Below are 22,101 nucleotides of genomic sequence, written 5' to 3'. Positions count from 1 at the left end.
TCATTCCTGATCTTAGAGGAAAAGCTTTCAGTCTTCTCACTATTGATTATGATGTTAGCTAATTAACAGGATGTGAAATCAACACACAAAAATCAGTTTCATTTCTACTTCTAACAATGAATAACCTGAAAATAAATTAACAAAGAATTCCATACAGTAGCATCAAAAAGAATAAATTACTTAGGAATTATCATAACCAAGGAGGTGAAAGATCTATATGCTGAAAACTACAAAACAGCAATGAATGTAATTAAAGAAAACATAAACCAAAGAAAAGATATACCACATTCAAGGACTGAAAGACTTAATATTGCTGTTAAGATTCCTATTGCCCAAAGCCATCTACAGATTCCATGCAATCCTTACCAAAATCCAAATGATGCTTTCTGGAGAAATAGAAAAATCTCTCCTAAATTTATATGGAACCCTAAAGGAATCTAAATAGCCAAAACAATCCTGAACAAGAACAAAGTTGGAGTACAAACACTTCCTGATTTCAAAATGTACTACAAATTGACAGTACTCAAAACAAGTGTGGTACATGTATAAGAACAAACATACGGACCAATGGAACAGAACAGAGAGCCCAGAAACAAACTCTCACATATGAGAGTACTTCAGAAAGTTCATGGACAAATAATATCGAAAGATAATACAAACCTTTCAATGAACTTTTTGAAGTACCCTCATAAATAGTCAAATGATTTACAACAAGGGTGCCAAGACCATTCAATAGGGCAAAGGCAGTCTTTTCAACAAATGGTGGTAGGAAAAATGGATTATCAACATGTAAAAAAAAAATGTAGCTGGACCCTTATGTTACATCTTATACAAAAAGTAACTCAAAAGGGATTATACAGCCAAAATGTGTGATATAAAACCATAAGACTTGTAAAAAGGCAACCGGCAAAATGGGAGAAGATATTTGCAAATCATACATCTAAATAAGGGATTAACATCTACAATATGGAGAACTCCTAAAACTTAACCAAAAAACTACCAATTCAAAAATGGGCAAAAGACTTGAACAGACATTTCTCCAAAGAAGACACATCAGAGTACTTCTAAAAGTTCATGGAAGGATTCCTATTATCTTTTAATTCTATCTTCCACAAACTTTTTGAAGTACCCTCGTACAAATGCCAATAAGCACATGAAAACATGCTCAACTTCACACTAATCATTAGAGAAATCAAAACCACAATGAGATACCATTTCACACTTATACTAAAAAATACTAATACTTAAAAAACCCAGAAAAAAAGCACGGTCAAAGATGTGAAGAAATTGGAATCCTTGTACAATGCTGGTGGGAATGTAGAACAGTGTAGCCACTATGGAAAACAGTATGGAGTACCTCAAAAAATTAAAAATAGAATTACCATATAATCCAGCAATTCCATTTCTTGGTATATACCCCAAAGAATTAAAAGCAGGACTAAAACAGTTACTTATATACCTTTATTCATAGCAGCATTATTCACAATGACCGGAAGATGGAAGTATCTATCAATAGACAAATTCATGAACACAATATAGTATATACATGCAATGGAATTTTATTCATGCATAAAAAAGAAGAAAATTGTGACACATGTTACTACATGGGTGAACCTTGAAGACATTATGCTAAGTGAAATAAGCTAGCTACAAAAAGATAAATACTAGGGCCGGGCCCGTGGCTCACTTGGGAGAGTACGGTGCTGGTAGCACCGAGGCTGCGGGTTTGGATCCTATATAGGGATGGCCCGTGTGCTCGCTGGCTGAGCATGGTGCAGACCACACCGTGCCAAGGGTTGCGATCCCCTTACTGGTCAGAAAAAAAAAAAAAGACAAATACTAAACGATTCCACTCATATGAGGTACTTACAGTAATCAAATTAACAGAGACAGAAAGTAGAATGGTGGTTGCCAGGATGGTGGGGAATGGGGAATTGCTGTTAATGGGTACAGAGCTTTAGTACTTCGAGACAGAAAAAGTTCTGTGCATGAATAGAGGTGATGATTGCATGACAACATGAATGTACTTAAATGTCACTGAAACGTACTCTTAAAAATGATTAAAATGGTAAATTTTATGTTCTTATCACAACTAAACACTTTTTAAAAATTCTGACAGGAAAAAGATATCAGAGAAATATATTTGATAAGAAAATGTTGAGTTCTGGTCAAGATGGCAGAATAGATGGTCCCTGGCATCACTATCTCCCACAAATCAACCAATTTACAACTATAAAAATGTAACATCAGCCAAGCTGGGGCCACTGGAGCTCAGGAGAAGAGGAGGAGAGACCTACAGAGCTCATGAAGGCAGGAGAAACCACGATGAGAGAAAGAAAAAACTACTCTGGACATTTCAGGCCACGGCCACTTTAATGCTAGAGCGCAAGAAGCAGGAGCCAGCAGAAGCTGTAGCTGTGCCCTTCGGATGGAGTTACTTGGAGGCAGCAGGGGAGAAGAGAACCTTGGTGACCCCCAGGACAGCAAGACCACTAATAGGGTTCCCATGGACCCACGCAGGAGCGAGGAGCCAGAACAGCTGAAAAAGAAGAGCCATTCAGAGGCCATTGAGTCAATGCAAGGGACCAACACAGTGTTTGGAGCATGGGCAGTGGGGGAGACAGGCCCACTGGTAGAACACTGGGACACAGCCAGGACAGCCGATCTGCCCTCCAATCAGTGCAGGGCCACTCAGAGGAGACTGGTCAGGAATGCAGAATTGCATGGGGTGCAGTTTAATGAAAAAACTCAGGCCCACATCAGAGTTTCTATACAACCCAGGAGCACCAGATCTCTGGAGAGCCGAAAGTACCTATAAGGTCAACCATTAAACCCTGAGCTGCACAAAAAGCCTTTCCTAGGGAAACAGCAGCAAAGCAGAAATTTAGCTTAACCACACAGCTCAAGTACTGATTCCCACAGGAAGTTCCCCCAAGTTAGAAGTAAGCAAAGGACAAAAAATTAGTTCCGACCCAGGCACACCACCAATGCCTTAGAGCCTGCCAGGGGACATGAGGCAGGTAGCCAGGGGCAGACTCCCACCCACAACCACTAACACTACCAGAGCCTCAGCACTGCCCAGAAACCTGAGGCTTGGAGTCAGGGACCAGACCCCACTCCCACATCTAGGCATACCAACGCCTCGGGGCCCACCCAGGGGCCTGGGGCTAGCAGCCGGGAACTGGACCCCCCCCCCCAACCAGACACACCGCACTAGTGCCTCAGGGCCCACCAGCACAAGCAGGCACAATGCCAGCACCAAGAAGCATGCCAAAACATCACCTCCACGCTGGTGGCCCACCACAGCCACCACAATAACCATGGCTGCTGTGAAAGCAGCTAGAGGCCACAAACACCACACAGATGGTCCACCAGCCACTGGAGAGCACTGACACAAGGAGAGTCACCAGCAGAGATAAAGAAGAGGATGTCTCTCTCCCCAAAGCCCATTTCAGAGTGACAGAAGAAGCATCTGCTCTATGATAATACTGGGGGACCTGATCACACCTCTCAGCATTGGACAGATCATATAGGCAACAAATCAACAGAGTAACCTTTACTCTTTCAGAAGGAAAGAAGAAATCTAGGGTAATTAGAGGGGGCATGGGGAGAGATTGGACAAGGGGCATTAATAATAATTATTATTTGTAACAACATATATGCTAGAAATATTGATTTGATCAATATATCTCAATGTTGAACCCCAAAAATATGTATATCAATTTTGATTCAATAAAAATTTTTAAAAAGGAAAAAAAATAAAAATAAAAAAGAAGGCAGATATTGGAATGAGTAGGACTCCACAGTGGTCTCAAGGTGACAGGACAGAAATGTGAACCAGGTTCCAAATGTCAGATGTACCCACATTTCCAGGGTTAGAAGATACCTTCTGCTATCTTGTTCCTCAAAATGCCCAATCCCAATCCCAAAACTATTATGAGCTTCCAGGAACTTCCCCAAACAGTACTCAAGAAAAGATCACTTCACCTATAGTAGTCATTAACCTAATACTTGTTCAAGTCAGCAACTTACTAAAATATTGCTCCTCCAGGCCACTTGGCCCAGCTAGCTGTTTTCTCTAAAGTAAACACTTAATTTTAAGAGCAATGTGTTAAAAACACCGAAAAACCTAATGTTATCCATACAAAGTTAATGAACTGGGCAACTATTGGGAAAATATAGAAAAATGGTCAGGGCCCCTCAGATGTTCAGAATCTTGCCAAGCATTTGATGTAAATATGCACGTGCACCAGGTGTTCCTTGGTTATTGTCTAATGTAATTGAGCATGTGCACCCAGGTGTCTTGGGTTATGGACTTAAGTATAAAGGATGAGTGAGTCGCTCTGATCCACAGCCGGCCTGCCCCCCCCCCAGCCCAGGGATGCCCCCCTAGGGGCCATGGGGAGGATGCTACTGCTGCTGGAGGCTGTTGGTGCTAGCTGTTGCTGCCAGTGCCCCCAGGACCCTCCCCAAGGCCACTGCCACTGCTGAACCTGTAAGCTGCTGGACACCTGTAAGCTGCTGCTGCTGTTGAGGACTGAGCTTGTGTTGTCTGCCAATGGCTCCCGGGGTCTTTCCCAATTACCTAGCATGGACCTGTGTGTGAGGGGTCTGGGGACCCAGCCCGGTGTGTGAAGGGTCTGGGGACCCAGTCTGTACAATGGGTATAACTAAAATAATGAAACATTTTGGCTTTAAAAAAAAAAAGAAGAAGAAAAGAGAAATGTCAAAGAATTAAGCTGGCTATCTTTTGGTGATAGGACAAAAATGATGATGATTTTCTACTTTATACCATCTACTATTTTCCAAAATTTTCACATGTACATGTTTTGTTTTGGTTTTAATAAGAGAAAGTAAGTTTAATTAAAAAAAGAAGTTTGTTGATTAAGTGTTTTAATTTTTTGGTCAAAGGTTTTCAACAGAGACACCTTTCAAAAATTATTAAACAGTATTTCCTAATAGAAATTTTCTCTAAAATCAGTAATTTATGAATATAAAGCAGAAATTGACCTCAATCTTAATTGCCTCTAAGAAAGGGCAAAAATTTTCTAAGTTCCACTTATTCTTTAACTATTATACTGAGGAATACTTTTTGTTATTATTGATGCTACTAACTCCTGCTTTTGAGAATTTCATACAAGATTCACATATATGTCATAATTACAAGTTTTAACCAATTTTCAGGTTAAGGTCTGTAAAATCAAAAAGCATGCTAGTCATGGTTGAAAAAAATTTATATTAACAATTCAACATACTCATTTGATAAATTTTTTTAAAAACCTATTATGGATAAAAATTATCTTCTTTATTTTCCTATTCAAAGTTTCCTATTAGAACCATAGCTCAGGGCTATCATTTTCATATTTCAACATAATGTATTATTTCTTATAAAAATGCCACTGATTCAGTTCACTTCATTCCTCCCTCCCTGTGTTATCTTTAATCACTTATCTCTTCCGACTTTCTTAAGAGGATGGGTCAAAGAAACATATATTAAATTGTTATTCTATATACAGAAAAACATTAGAAGGTTAACTAAAGTAGAAAACTTATATGCATTGCAAATATTAGCAAGTAAAAATTATCCTTATGAGGAACTTACATTTTTAAAAACTTGAAAGTTCCTACCCCAACACATAAATTATACTAAACACCTGAAATAATGTTTCAATGGCTTTTAAAATATTTCTTTAATATTAATATAAAAATTATTTCATTAAGAAAATACTGCATACTTGTTACATGCTAAGCATTCTGCCAGAAAATAGGGATAACAATGGTTAAACAGGTGTGGCTCTTTTCCTGATAATATTTAGTAATCTTATTTAGTTAATATGTTTCTTTTATAAAACTCTTGAAACTAACAGAGACTTTATTAAAATCTACTACATATTCTTAAATAGAGCATTTCCTGATATGAAGTAATTTTATCTATTACTGGACTACACAATTACACATTTAACATCTATCAACCACAATGATTCATTAACAAACCAAGAAAAATTATGTGCTACTGAATGCTATAAAAAGTATCCGCTACCTTCCACATTCAAAGTTTTATTCAGCAAAGCTGTTCCCCATGGCATACAAACCAGTAAACTATCTCTCAGCAGCCTTTAAACCAATTTATGTTTTCACCTAATTAGATAGAACTATTTGTGGACGAAATATGTTGAAAGAATACTGACAAAGAGGCACATAAAGTTGTTTAAAAAAATGAAAGCAGTGCTTTGAAATTTTTGCCAGATACTTCAGAGACTCTTCAGGAATATTAATATATAATCAACAAGGTAAATCTAAACTTAAGTTCAATTCTTATTCTTTTAAAGTTAACAACTGAAAATGCTTAATGAAACAGGAATAGATCTTACCAATGCAGGCCACTGAATCTGCTTGCTCTTTGATCCCTGAGTCTGGCTAGGGTCATTCCTCTTGGCCCAGATTAAGTGGTATTCCACCAAGAAAGTTGAAAAATCTTCATAAACTTTAACCCACTCCCGTTTATCCCATTCAAGATCATCAAATTCCACATACACCTATGAGGGAAAAAAACCCATAAAATTCCATAAGCAATACAGATCAGTGATCTTTCAAAAAATACGCTATAAAGTTGAATTATAAAAGACATTAATACATTCATTATTTAAATTAACATTTCTCTTAAAATCACTATTTAACTTCCTTTAACTAGATTATACCCTCTGCTTATTTCTATGACAAGGAGATAAACTGTAACTTTACTAAGAAAAGCAATTTACAGTGCTGATCGGTACAGATTGGTCCGTATCTTCAAAAAACACACTTAAGAAACCATATTGATGATTCTAGAAACAGAAATTGGGAAACGTTTTTAAGGAGTAAATAGTATGTATTTCAGACTTTACAAACCATATAGTCTTGAGTACTCTCTTCTGCCTCTGTAGTGCTAAAGTGACCTAGACAACATGTAAACAATTAAGCTTGGCTTTGAGTATGTTAATAAAACATTACTTACAATGACAGTTCAACAAAGGCAGCTTTACAAACCATATAGTCTTGAGTACTCTCTTCTGCCTCTGTAGTGCTAAAGTGACCTAGACAACATGTAAACGATTAAGCTTGGCTTTGAGTATGTTAATAAAACATTACTTACAATGACAGTTCAACAAAGGCAGTACAAGGATGGTTCAACATATGAGAATCAATCAACTTTAAGAGAATAAAGGAAAAAAACAACGACCGATCTTTAGTAATACAGAAAAAGCATGTGACAAAATTCAATACCTTTCATGATAAAAACACTCAACAAACTAGGAGTAGAAGAAAACCTTCTCAATATAATAAAGGTAATATCTGAAAAACCCACAGCTAGCATCATACTCAACCGTGAACTGAAAGTTTCTCCTCTATAGGAGGAACAAGACAAGGATGTTACAATTCAGAAAACTGAAGCTGGCTCTTTTACACTCATACTCATTTCAATCATTCTACTCCTCTGTCCCCTACTCTTAGCCTTTTTCATTCATTCCCTAAAATTATCTCTTCACAGAGCTGTCTTCCTTACTCAATTATGAGTTCTGTTGGAGGTAGTCTTGTCTTACTGACCTTTTTATCCTAATTTTTCCACCCATCTTCTGATCCCTTACATGTGAAGTATTTCCATTTCCCTGTACTAAAATATTGCTTATTCCTTTGGCCCAGCTCAAGTTCCTCCATGATGTTTATGCCCCCCACTCAACTCAAAATTAGCTTTAACCTCTTAAAGCAGTTATTTTTCATACTGTTCATATTAGTACATAATCAAATACTGCCTTTTATTCTTCAAATATAATGAGAATATCTTTAAATTATGCATGTAAACTCACTGAAGGTAGAGATGTTCTTTTATACATTTATGGTGCATAGACACAAAGTGTTTGATAAATATTAAATAAATATCCCTTGACTCTTGCAACCATGGACGTTTAAACATGGAGGCAAACTGGTAAAAGATAAGGTTGATTTGGTGGTGTCTGTGCTGCTGCACATTAGGAAGCTAGTTAAATCTGTAAGAATAGGGGAAAGAGAAATGCACTGGTCAATGAGTTAAAATCTGTTCCTAGCTAGGGAAAGAACTCAAGTCAAGGAAGAAGCCAATAAAACAGTTGGCTTCTTTTAATAAAACCCACCCCCGGGGGGTTAAGCTGAGGTCCATCTGCTGTTATGCAAAGGTTTCAAACTATACCAATTTCTCCACTACTTGAAATCTTATAATATTCTCATATTTAATGACTGAATTGTGGTTTGGGGGATTTTGGAAACCCTAAAAACTGAAGCAGAGACAATTCTCAGGAAAACCTAAGCAGTATCTTTGCTTAGGGAAAATGTCAAGGCTTGTAACACTTCCCTACCTTGAGGGATATAAATCAATGTAAATTCTTCCAAATACGAAGTTCTAGACATAAAATTAAAGTTTTCAGCACAAAGTGAGCTTTCCAAATCCATAACTTATATGGTATGGACGTGTCACTGGCATTTTTCAGAACCTGCTAGGGATCTTAGAGACAAAAGGAAAATATTCTATTTATTTCCTGTGCAGTCAACTCACCTTCAGATTTCAGCTTATCAAGAACAGTAAAGAGTTTGGAATTTAAATACATACAGATACACACACACACACACACAAGCCTGTTACTGTTTCATAGATTGTGGCAGAAGACATGAGACTCCTGGGACTTTATTACTTACAGCAAAAGCAGCAGCCAGAGTATCATCATGATGCTTGTGCCAACTCTTCATGACTTCCAAGTCCCATAGGAAGGATGTAAAGTACCCAGGATGGCCATCTGAGCTCATATAAGTTGGGTTATAGGAGAGAAACACTGACAGGGGGGATTGAGGGGTGGATATTCACCAGTTAGTAAGTGGAAGGAAGCCTGCTCTTTGGGGGAGGTTATTACCTCATCCCTCAAAGCTGGCTGCTCATTGCACATACAACTCTAGAAATGACCCAGGTGAAGAGTGGTCAAGGTCTTGCAGACTTGGCAATCAAGCAAGAACATACAGAGATGATCAGTGCCCATGGTGGATTGCCCATACCAACGAAGATAAGATTTAGCTTCTGGCCTAACAGAATGTGGTCAAGGTCTTGCAGACTTGGCAATCAAGCAAGAACATACAGAGATGATCATGGTGCCCATGGTGGATTGCCCATACCAACGAAGATAAGATTTAGCTTCTGGCCTAACAGAATGAGTAACTAATCTAGCCTTACCATGTATGGGTATTTTCATAGCATGGGTGTTGGGGGAGAGGAATGAGGCATAGTTTCTTTCCATCAATCTGGAAACTTATACTAGGGGTCTTTGAAAATTTCATGGAAGAATTCATATTACCTTTTAACATTCTTCCACAAACTTTATGAAGTGCTCTGGTATAAAAGACAACCAGTTTATATTTATTCAGTTATTTACTTATATATACTACCTTTTAGAAGGTATATTAAAAAGTTCTTAGAAAGATTCATGTTATTTTTCAATTCTATTTTTCCATGAACTTTCTGAAGTACCCTCGTATTAATCCCTCCTTATTTACCTATGTTGGGTAGTTCTGTCTGCTTAGTTCCCTGACTTACTAATTAGATTACAAGGCCCTTGCAGTAAAGATTAGTAGTCTTCATCTTTTTTGCATCTCTAGTGCCTGGCAGGAGCTTAACAAACTCAAGTGCTTGGTAAAGTTCTTGAATACCCAGCATTGTGTAAAACATATCACGAGTACAAATAAATGACTAATTTGGAAAAAAAAAAAGGGGGGGGGTGGGGAGGTTGGGGGGAGTGTCTTGAATGCAGATGCCATATTTACTAATTAACCACTGTGCTCATAATTATCTAGAAAAAGGAAGAACATTTCATTCAGCAAACACTTCTAACTGCATATCAGAGCCAATCATTATGAACAATGGGAGTTCAGAAGAAAATATCTATTCATACGGTGTATGTATTTCTATATGTGTATACACACACACACACGTGCACACATATATATACACACACACATACACATGTAATCATGTGACCAACTCAACCAGGTCTATTGTTTAACCATTGCTTAAGCTCTCTTACTGATTACAAAATCAGCAAGTCATGCAGCTCGGGTATGCACAGTAGAAAAAGCCTTGACCTCCAAATAACACCCAGAACCAACATCCCTCCCCACAGAACCAAGGAGACCAGGGACATGACCAGAACCTGAAACAACAAAACTCATTCATAAGTGAGGAGTCCATTGCCCAGACAGGTCCAGTGCTAAAACCCACCATTCCATACCTTACCATAAATGGCCAGACTTAAATCCCACCCAACCAAAACTTGCCCAGCCAGCACTTCAGCATACCACCCTGTCTCCCTAACCCATAAAAGTGTGACCTAAACCCAAATCGGGAAGACAAATTTGAGCTTGCCTCCTATCTCCTTGCTGGTTGGTCACACAAAAAAGCTCTTTCTTCTCACAAAAGCCAGTGTCACAGAGTTTGGCTTTTTGTGAGCATTGAGCAGAGAGAACACTGCTCAGTAACATATATATACACATATATACATATACATTTATATGTGCATACATATACCTATAGACATACATATACATATAAGGGGTCTTTAGGAAGTTCACAGAAACATTCGTATTTTAATTTCATTTTCCACAAACTTTTTGAAGTACCCTTGTATGAAAAATATATGAAGTTAACAGCCATGGGCATTGATGTGACTATCATAAGAGTAAAGATGGTGTGTGATAAAGGCCAAGCAAAATAGTCTTAAAAAATAATTATTTCAGGCCGGCCCGGTGGCGCACTGCTACAGTGCGCCGCTTGGGAGCGTGGCGGTGCTCCCGTCGAGGGTTCGGATCCCACATACAGACTGGTTCCCGCTCACTGGCTGAGCGAGGTGCGGGCGCAGCACCGAGGGTTGCGATCCCGTTGCCGGTCCCAGTCCGGTACGGGCGCGACACTGAGGGTTGCGATCCATTGCCAGACACGAAAAACGACAAAAAGGAAAAAATAATAATAATAATAATTATTTCAAACTGAGCATGTGGTAAATACTTCTTTAGCCCAAGATATGAGTATTAGAACAATGAATTCTAAGAACTGGTCTCTAGGTAATTAAGACTGTTACATTTTTCTCTCTTTTACTACATGTCTTCTACAATAGATGTCAATATGCGCAAATTCTCAGTTTTGTATATATGCAATAGCAGGCACTGAAAGAAGAGCTGTCAGACTGTCAGAGGAACCATTAGTGAGAAGGAAAAAGTATAAGCAATAGTCATGCACTTCATTTTCTGCTATTTTGCTCATTCAAATTACCTAATCCTTGAACTCTTCAATCACAATTATGCTTATATGGAGAACAGTAAAACCAAAGAGACCAAGCTTGCTTTCTATATCTATATTGCTTATTCCTCCAGAGAATTACTTACCAAACTAATGTTTTTACAAGACTACATGGTGGTGGATGACAAGATGTATCAAGAATTGCAAAATACTTGATGCTTAAGTTTCAATCACCTTCCTCAATTTGATAAAAAATTATATTACTGTCATGTCACCTAAATTCCTCATTATATTACAAAACCCAACATATATTCTACAATACCTTTTAGATAAATTATGTATCATATTAAATGTAATATCATTGATGATTTACAGCCTTAGTTTGTTGGGCTGTCCTAACAAAATACCATAGACTGGGAGGGTTACACTATAAACAAGAGAAACGTATTTTCTCACATTCTGGAGACTGGAAGTCCAAGATCAGAATGCGAGACTGTTCAGTTTCTGGGTGGGGGGTGGGGGAAGAATGCCTCTTATAAGTGTGCTAATCCCATCATGAGGGCCCCACCCTCACTCTCATGACTTCTTCCAACCCTAATTACCTATCAAAGGCTGTATCTCCAAATGCCAACACACTGGGAGTTAGCTTTAACATATGGGGGGGGGGTGGAGGATATGCAGTCTGTAACAATGACAATGACAGGTGCAGTGAAAATTTGAGTGCTTACAACATGCCAGGCAATGTTTCAAAGAAGAGAAAACTAAGGCATTGTTGGTAGCACAACTGAACAAACTTCAAAATGACAAATGGCTAAAGAGGAGGAAAACCATTAGTGTGGTCTTCTTTAAAAATAAGAGATCACAGTAATTTCTAGACATTTTAAAAGATGAAGGACAGAGAGAAAAAGTCTGACCAAAAAAGGAGGAAAAAGCACTCTAGGAACACAAATTCTGAGGATTCTTTTACAGCACAGGAATGAACCAATGAAAAGAGCTTTTACATCAGTTAAGAGAGAGCGATTCTTGGGAGCGTTAAAGTAATCTAGGTATCCTGTTAAAGATCTAAGAGATTAAGCAATTCACATACCTGAAGTAAAGAAAATATAGAGAGTTTAAAGGAATGGGACAGCAACTAAAAATCTAAGGAAGGAAAATCAAAGTTAAATGCAAAGTCATGAAAATCACAAATGCTTATTAATAAATCCCCTACATAATTTACAGAGAGAAAGCCCTGAATTCTAGTTTGGTTTTCTACAGCTTGATTAGAGACTGTATCGATTAGAAAGTATCAAATGCAGATACTTTCATAATATGTGTTTCTAATTCCTAGGAGTTAATTCTTTCAATAGGTTGGAAATTTTACAAGACAACATGAGTATCAACCTCCTATTCTAAGTACACTTTATCTTTTGATTTTTTTTCCCTAGCCTGTTAAATTCGGTCCTAGAGCTTCATAAATGAAAATTTATGCTAGCCATCTTCTATTTCCAATCATGCAATTGGCAAACCAGGCCTAGACTGTTCCTGCCATGATTAGTGCTACTGACTCCAGCTCCAATGAAAATTTTCACACTTTGACCCTTCCTTCTTGTAAGAAAACTGAAGAGGGGAATGACAGGGAAAAAGGGATATTTCTGGTATCACCTCTTTAAAGTCAGAATGTATAATCACAACAAAACAACGCTACAAGTGCAGAAGAATAAAAGAGCAGGATAATATGCTACAATGATACTGCAAACATAGTTTTAATACATTCATCCCGCTTATTTTTTGTTATTAGTATATTCATCATTACAAATCGTAATGTGCTCCCATGCCCTCCATCCAACCTATCACTCCCCATCATCCCACTTATTCTATAGGATGAACGTGCTTTAGATTGGCTGATCTGAGAACATAAGCAGTATCAAAAACATTTCTATAGAAAAAACATATATACAGTAAAAGATAACTAACTTGAAAACTTATTTATGAAATGTATCTACTCACATAAAACTTTTTTAATGAATATGCTACATACTTTCATTCAATTACCCCATTTATAGAATTTGAATGTAGTATACATCACAGTTCTGCCTACTGTAAGATTTCAGTCAGAAAAATAACTATCAAAATATTTATAGATTTGAGAAAATATCTAAACACACAAAAAATAAGTGTACATAAACTGATACATTCTGACCTTTATTTCAAAGGTAAGTGAGGTTTTAAACAGCTTGTCTATAGCAAACATTCTTGACAGTCAAGAAATAAGAATCCAAATTCACAGATTCTCTCCCGTGCTTTGTCAAATTGCAATACTTACAATGTTATTTAAATTATCTAGGAGATGCTTCTTGATCTTTAGGATGCTAACTACACACACACTATATTTATCAACGGACTTACAACCATTTGTTTTCAAGTATATGGTAAAAAAACATAATTTATTCAAATATACTATATGTTATGGCTATAGAAACAAATAACATTCAGTTTCTATTTTAATACAGTTGCATAAATGACCTCATTCTTTCATGCAATCATTCATGCACACATGCTTCCAATCCTTTAAGAATTATTTGAGTGCCTACTATGTGTCAGCAGTAATGCCAGGCAAAAGAAGAATAACACACGGAATAAAGTACCATCTATAATTTTTAGTTGTTCGAAAAGTAGTATAGGTACAGACATTCAATACTGATAAATCAATATAATGAGTAGGATAGTGCAAATATATGCAGAGAATTATAAAGTAAGAAATTTAGTTTGGAAAAGTTGGAAAATGACAACTTTTAGTTGGAAAATGCATAATTTAAAGATATTCTCATTATATTTGAAGAATAAAAGGCAGTATTTGATTATATACTAATATGAACAGTATGAAAAATAACTGCTTTAAGACATTAAAGCTAATTTTGAGTTGAGTGGGGGGCATACAAGAAGAAAATGACATGTAAACAGGATTTCACAGATGGAGACAGAGGAAATTCTGAAGTAAAAGGAACACTATGCTTACAGTTATGACAGTAAAGTACCTTCAGCAAATGCTCCAACTTAACAGGGCTCAATTTATATGAAATAAAATGTGTGGTATGGAAAATGTGAAAAGGGAATTGAGAGAAAAGAGATTAAAAGCACAAGAAACTTCAAAATTTATAGGGATACAAGAGGAAAAGAAGCAAACAAACACAACTGAGAAGGATAAGACAGTATCAAGAGAGAGTATTATTCCAAATAATCAAGAAGGTGGGTTTCATATGAAGAGGCAAGTTAGAATCTTTGTTCAAAGGCTGCAGAAAAATCAATAAATCCATTGGATTGGACAATTAATGGTGCCATAAGTTACTTTAATATGATAAAAATCAGTGTTGGTAAATTATTAAGAAGAACAAACACATCCACCTACTTCCTCTGTATTAGCAGGATTTCTAAATATTATGACATTAGGAAAAAAACTGAATGCTTCTTTTTCTACCTGGGGAAAAGACTTTTAAAAACTGGGAGTTTCCTTTCACTGTATAGAAACAGAAAGTATACTATGTTCCTGTCTATAATGATTCAGTCTTTCACTAGGTGAGCTCCAGAAGATACTGCAATAGGCATTTAATCCATCAGATAGCAAGAGCAACCCAAAACCACCACTAATATTCTTTGTTTTATAGATCTGATGTTCTAGTTAAGTAATTTTTCATAGTTGGCCACAGGTAAACCTTATTTCTTTGATATTTTACATGAAAAAATCAAGTATTTTTGTTCCTTATTTTCACATTACTAAAAATTACTCCTGGTTTTACTTTTTTTTTTTTTTTGTACATGCTTTTAATTACCTCCATTTACCTTCTGTAATAGATATTTTTTAGAAAGTGAGCACAGAGGGCCGGCCCGGTGGCGCACTGGATAGTGCGCCGCTTGGGAAGCGCAGCGGCGCTCCCACCCGGGGGTTCGGATCCCACATACAGACCGGTTCCCGCTCACTGGCTGAGCGAGGCGCGGGAGCAACACCGAGGGTTGCGATCCCGTTGCCGGTCCCCGGTCCGGTACGGGGGCAACACTGAGGGTTGCGATCCGTTGCCGGACACGGAAAAAGACAAAAAGACAAAAAAAAAAAACCAGAGATTTATTGGGCCGGCCCGTGGCTCACTCGGGAGAGTGCGGTGCTGATAACACCAAGGCCCTGGGTTCGGATCCCATATAGGGATGGCCGGTTCGCTCACTCAGTGAGCATGGTGCTGACAACACCAAACCAAGGGTTGAGATCCCCTTACCGGTCATCTTTTAAAAAAAAAAGAAAGTGAGCACAGAAATAAAGTCTAGCTATAATAAAGTAAAGTAGTATTAAAGTTTCTTTATACTATTTATAAAGAACTCAGCACTGTGTATTGGTAATAGATTAGCAAAATTAAAACATTTCTGTTTCTCCATCAAACTGTTCAAATGTATACTAATAAAGCATTTAATAATTTGGGATAGAGAAAAACACTATCTCTTTTATCCCTAAAGAAAACATTACTAGAATAAACTATCTTTTCTAAAAGCAGAAACAAATATTTAAGGGAAATGCACTGAGTCCTATATATAATATTTGTATGTATGGCAATATAGTAGTACATCACTACGTACCTGAAACACAGCAGAATTAAGAAATGGGCCAAAAGGTGGAACCCAGATGTTACTAATTCCATTCACTAATAACAAGTGTGCTTTATTTAAAGACAAATTCTCTGATCCTCAGTCAGAGATTATTAACTCCAATATACAGATAATAATAATAATAATAATAAGCTACACTATCTAGTTTCCAAGTCCAAAGCAGACAACAAAAGCAAAACAGATACAGCACCTGTGAGGACGTGCACTCTAAGAACTATAAAAAGTTTCACAATGGCTTTGGGAAGTCATTTGCTCTAAAACTTAAAATTGGTCCTAAGGTAGTATCTCTGTATTATAATTCAATGTTAAATTAGTATTCATTTTTTAATATAAAGAAGCAATATTCAAGAGGTTGAAAAAACCTCTTTCATATACTTTCACATGTACCTCATCTTTGCAGCATTTATCACAAATGAAATATATTTATGTACTGCATGCATGTTTAATGTCTGTCTCTCCTACTGCTCTGTAATATTTGTTGAATGAATGATGCAGGAAAAGTCTAAATTTCTATCCAAAATAGCCTAAGACGATACAGAAATGTATTTTAGAAAACTCTCATTAAAATGCTAACGTACTTGTATTCTGTAATACTTATATAACAATTACTGCTCAAAATGCTTTATATATATACATACTTCGTTAAACTAATATATTGCACACAACAATCCCACTAGGTAGATACTATTATCTCCACACTACAGATTAGAAAATTTAAGCTCAGAGAAGTTAAGTAACATGCACTACTGCCCTTAGACCAGAATGACCAAAGCAAGAAGAGCTCCTGCTTTATATCCTGGCTTTAACTACATCTTTCCCCACAGGGTGAGGAGTCTATTTGGTCATAGGAATGTGCCTACCCACGGTGTACTCTGTGTTCTACAGTCTAGAGTTTAGAAGTCTGGAGACCAGGGGTGGCCAAACAATGGCCCACGGGCTGAATACAGCCTACCACTTGTTTTTGTAAATTAAGTTTTACTGCAACATAGAAACGGTTTTACTGGAACATAGACATGTTCATTCACTTACATGTGGTCTAAGTCTGCTTTTGCACTATACCAGCAGAGCTGTGTAGTTATAACAGAAATCAAATGGCCTACAAAGCCTAAATTTTTTACTATCTGGCCCTTAAAAGTGTAAGTTTGCCAACCCCTGGTCTAGACTATGCTTATGGTACCTGAGACCCCTAAAATCCACATGTAAACTGTCCAGGATCCTCACTGGTCTCTTCTAATCTGTCCTTCTAAGGCGGACCATGACACCAGTGTATGCACTGCAAGGCCTAAAATATAGCCGAAGGTGGGGAGGGGAGGGTTGTGGACAGTTTCAATGAATACCTGGGGGAGTCAACAAGAATGAGTGTTAGGTTCTTTGAAGTGCTAAGTGGAGCAGGGAGATAGGGTAAAAAGGGAGGGAGGGTGTCTCTGAGTATCCATCTGTACTAATGCCACAGGGCCCACAAATGTTAGGTATAGGTTTGGAGCCTTGGATCTGAAACCCTGACTACACGACTTCATAGTCCATTCCTAATCACTCTGTTGCATGCTTCAAAGGATAAATTATTATGAGGAAAAACTTAGCCATTCAGAATTTTTCACAAATTATAAGTTCAAATGAACGCATTTTATATTCTATATATCTATCTTGTTAATATTAAATTCCTTAAATATAATATATTAATATATTCTCTGTTATGTTCCTTGTTTTTTATCCCTTTTTATGGTTGTTTTGGTTGCACTCAGGTTACATTAAGAAATAAAGAATTTATTGTTGTTCAAGAACCAAAACGTCATCCTAAATCAATTTCAGATATGGTGACTGTGTTACCTTATTGACTCATCATCATACTTCGGGGTGCTAATAAAGTGACTTAGCTATCTTCTCTTTCTTTGCTTCTTTGTGTATCTTTGGACCTGTTCTGCAAACTCCCCACGGGAACAGCCAATTAGTTCAGTGACTCATTATTATTCCTGCTGAATGAAGCTCCTGTGCCCAGCTACTTAAACTGGTGATAAGATTTATGGATTAAATAAGTTTGTACCACAGTAAGCTATGGCAAAGGTGGCAAAATCAAACGGTTTAATTATACTCAAGGCTTAAAATCCAGTTTCATACAAGTAAGTTGACTCAAAATATTTGTGAATTAGAAAACTCAGAGGAACAACAGATTCTGTGCCTCAAGTTAACTCTGCCTGATAAATGTTTAAGGAATTGAGTTGCAATGCAATTCCCATGGAGTAAGCACTCATATTTGGAACCCCCAGTCAGGGAATCTCACTAACTAAGAGGGACATACATACAGAAATTTATCTTGAGTCGGATACCTCTACATTTTTGAAAACCATGATTCTATTAAAAAGCACTACTATATGCCACTCTGGAAATGTAGGTTAGTCAAAGAACCTAATCACTTACTACAATGTAGCCATGCATCCCTATATTCAAACAACTGACCTAGAACATTTGGGAATCTAACGCGCTCCTGAGTTTTGCTTACTATGATTATGCAGTCAGTCCTCTGCATCTGTGGGTTCCGCATCTGCGGATTCAATCAACTACAAATCAGAAAAATTCAAAAAAAGAAAAACCAACAATAAAAAAATAATATGACAATAAAAAAATAATACAATTTAAGAAAGCAATGCAGTTTAATGACTATTTACATAGCATTTACATTATATTAGGTATTATAAGTAATCTAGACATGATTTAAAGTATACAGAAGGATGTGTGTAGATTACATGTAAATACTATGTCATTTAATATAAGGGACCTGAGCATCTGCAGATTTTGGTATATGGGGCGGGGGGTTCCTAGAACCAATCCCCCACAGATGCCAAGGGAGGACTATATTTCCTCTAAATTAAATGTCAGGTAAAAGGTAGGGAGGACAGTAGGGCTACGGGTAATATATAAGTTGAGTAGCGTTTGAGATAGAAAAAATATTATGAACCACGGAATGGAAATGAATGAGAAGAAACTATGGCATTCAGAGAAGATAGACATTAGATACTACAGGCAAACTGAAGCTTGGGAATCAAGAGTCCTTAACTCTCATAAATTCTGCAAACTCAATAGACATATGACTTGAACACAGACCTTCAGCTATACTATCTCGGTTTCTTCTCCTTAAAAAAAAAAAAAAAAGAGTATATTATACAACTTCTCAGAATACTATGAAAATGCTATGTAAAAACACATTAAGAAAAGTTTAAAACATTAGAAAGATGGTAAGCTATCCAGTAAAGTTGGTCTAGCAAAGTCCAGTGTGATTAAACCTCTGAAATATCAAGAATGGCATCCAAAAGGTCTCATTCGTAAATTCTACCAAACATTTAAGAAAGAAATGATACCAATTCTCTACAGTCACTTCCAGAAAACAGAAGCAGAGGCAATACTGAGGCAGGAAGCTAGACAGAGACTAGAGTGGGAGAATGAAAAGCTGGTTATTTACAAACAAACCGGTTCCCTGAGCAGACATGCACATGCGCAGAAGGGGAGACAAAGACAATTCCAGGCAGGGAGCCCCCGCCTCCACACCTTGGGTGCTATTCGGTTAGATCAATGAAATCCCACCAGCCAGGGCACCAATCTCTTTAACCAATACAACAGAGAATGCATTCAAGGCTCAACGAATGACCAAATGGCAAGAATCCAGCTAAGAGGACTTAAAACCCCAGGAATGCAACCATTGGGGTTCTTGAGCACTCTTCTCTCTTGCTGGAGCCCACTCCATCTTCTCCAGAGTGTACTCTTCCCTCTTCCTTTGCTAAATAAAACTGCCTTTACCTTTCATTTCTGGTATGTCTCAACCAATTCTTTGTTCAAGACACCAAGAACCCAGACCTACCTAGTGGGACCCAGAATTCTCCTGCAACAGTACTTCCTAACTTATTTTATAAAGCCAGAATTACCTTAATACCAAAACCAAATACTCTCACATAAATATAAACTTTAAAAACCGTCATCAAATGTCATTAGGAAACTGCAAATTCAAATGACAATGAGTTACCACCACACACCTATTGGAATGGCTTAAAAAAAAACAACTCACAACACCAAATGCAAGCAAGGACTTGGAGCAATAGGAATGCTAAGTGGAGGAGGAGGGTAATGCAAAATGGCACCGCTGGAAGACAATCTGGCAGTTTCTAACAAAACTAAACATACTAAATCACATTCTTTGTTGTTTTAGTCCATTTTGTGTTGCTATGACAGAAATACCTGAGACTGGGTAATTTATAAAGAAGAGAGGTTTATTTGGCTTACGATTCTGGGACAGCTGCATCTGGCACAGACAGGCCTCAGGCTGCTTCTACTCATGGCGGAAAGCGCAGGCAGCCGACGGGTACAAGCAGATCACATGGCGAGAGGAAGCAAGAGAGAGAAAGAGAAGGTGCCAAGGTATTTTTAAGCAATGAGCTCTCGGAAACTAATAGAGCGAGAACTCACTCATTAATTCCCCCTCCCCCAGGGAAACCATTAATCCATTCATGAGGGATCCACCCCCCTGATTCAATCAGTTTCCAACACTGCCACATTGGGGATCAAATTTCCACATGAGTTTTGGAAGGAACAGCACATCCAAACTCCATCACTCGATATTTATCCAAATGAGTTGAAAACTTACATCCACCCAAAAATATGCACATGAATGTCTATAGCAGCTTTATTTGTAACTGCCAAAACCTGGAAGCAACTACAATGTTTTTAAATAGGTAAAGAAATAAAGATGCTGTACCTTCTTCCTGATTTTAGACGGAAAGCTTCTAGTAATTTACCATACATGACAATATGCTTTTGTCAAAACCCATTGAACTATACAACACAAAGAGCAAACCCAAACATAAATTATGGAATTTAGTTAAAATAATGTATAAATGTTGGCTCATAGATCATAGTGAATTATCATACTAATGCAAGACGTTAATAATATAAGAAATTGTAGAGGGAGGCTGAAGGAGATGGGGTAAATACAAGTTTGGGAACTCTGTGTAATTTCTACTCAATTTTTCCATGAACCTAAAATTGCTCTAAAACAAAATATTTATCAATTTTAAAAGTCTATTTGTTTTCTGAGGTTTTTTTTAATGGCTGTGATGTGGCATTTAATGCATTCATTCTAAATAATGAGATAAAGCAATAGCTCCTTGTGTCAAAAATGAGATTTTAGTGTCAAAAAAGGGTATAAAATCAGTTTACATATTCACAGTAAAGAATTGAGGTTGGAAGATAACTTCTGAGCTGAGATAACTATCTGTGTAGACCAGTGTCCAGCATGTTTACATTTGCTTGGCCAATAAGGAACTAATACGATAACCATGAAGAATCCAGTAGATCAAGGGATAGACAAACCATTAAGATTCAACCAATTATAATAATAAAAAAAAAACCCATAGCCACAGTACCCTTCAGAGAGAGAAGTAGAAATATAAATTTATTCCATTGTTCTTAATGCCTAAAAATTACTTCAGGGGGTCCCCAAATTAAAACAAACCGTCTTCACATTTTAACATAGCTCCACAAATAGATTTTCTGCACTATTAGGTAGAGGGCCTAAAACTAGGACCCTGGAAATAAGCAAAGATGTGTTGTGTATTTTGATCCCTTTTCCATTGGTTATTGTCTTTATGTTTACAGGAAACACACACACACACACTCTTCCAAAAACATGTGAAAGGTAATTTGGTAGCCCAGGAAACTTAAATGGTTTTGAATTCAACTAAAGATCAGAAGAACTAAAGCTTAATAAGGAAGTCAAAATGATCCCTCCAATCTCGGCACCAAGGATCAGTGGTCATAATTGTGCCACGGAACATAGTATATATGGGTGAGACACCTAATAATGGCTTGGCAACAGCCCTTTGCAATCACCCTTATCCTTGAATACACATATAATATCAGTGAAACACATGATAGGGATGAAACATAACTAGGTCATCCTCCTATGCCTACAGTAATTCTTTTATCTAAAATGCCTGACAAGAACGGTAGGTTCTAGTGTTTAATCACAAAAAATAAGTAAATTTTACTCTTTTATTTAAAACAACAACAAAAAACCAGGTTAAGTAAAGAATTTACCTAAAAAACTAAAAGGAGAAGAAATGAACATGATAAAAAAAAACCATGTTACTCCTGTCTCCCAAGAGCAATAATGGTATATTGAAATTATTCTATAAAGT

At 37.1% G+C, this 22,101-nt stretch overlaps 1 protein-coding gene across 1 annotated transcript in view; it reads right to left on the bottom strand.

Moving 5' to 3' along the window:
- The window catches only part of JMJD1C (jumonji domain containing 1C), a 297,310-nt gene that overhangs the window by 185,799 nt on the left and 89,410 nt on the right, over positions 1-22,101 (bottom strand). The window contains exon 2 of the mRNA XM_008569549.1: positions 6,372-6,536. The gene's annotated coding sequence lies outside the window, so the exon portion shown is untranslated. The remainder of the gene's footprint in view (positions 1-6,371; positions 6,537-22,101) is intronic.

The sequence above is a fragment of the Galeopterus variegatus genome, unplaced genomic scaffold, assembly GCF_000696425.1.
Source record: "Galeopterus variegatus unplaced genomic scaffold, G_variegatus-3.0.2 Scaffold510, whole genome shotgun sequence".
Classification (NCBI taxonomy): Eukaryota; Metazoa; Chordata; class Mammalia; order Dermoptera; family Cynocephalidae; genus Galeopterus; species Galeopterus variegatus.
The sequence above is the reverse complement of the archived record's forward strand: the minus strand, read 5'-3'. Positions and strand labels throughout refer to the sequence as shown.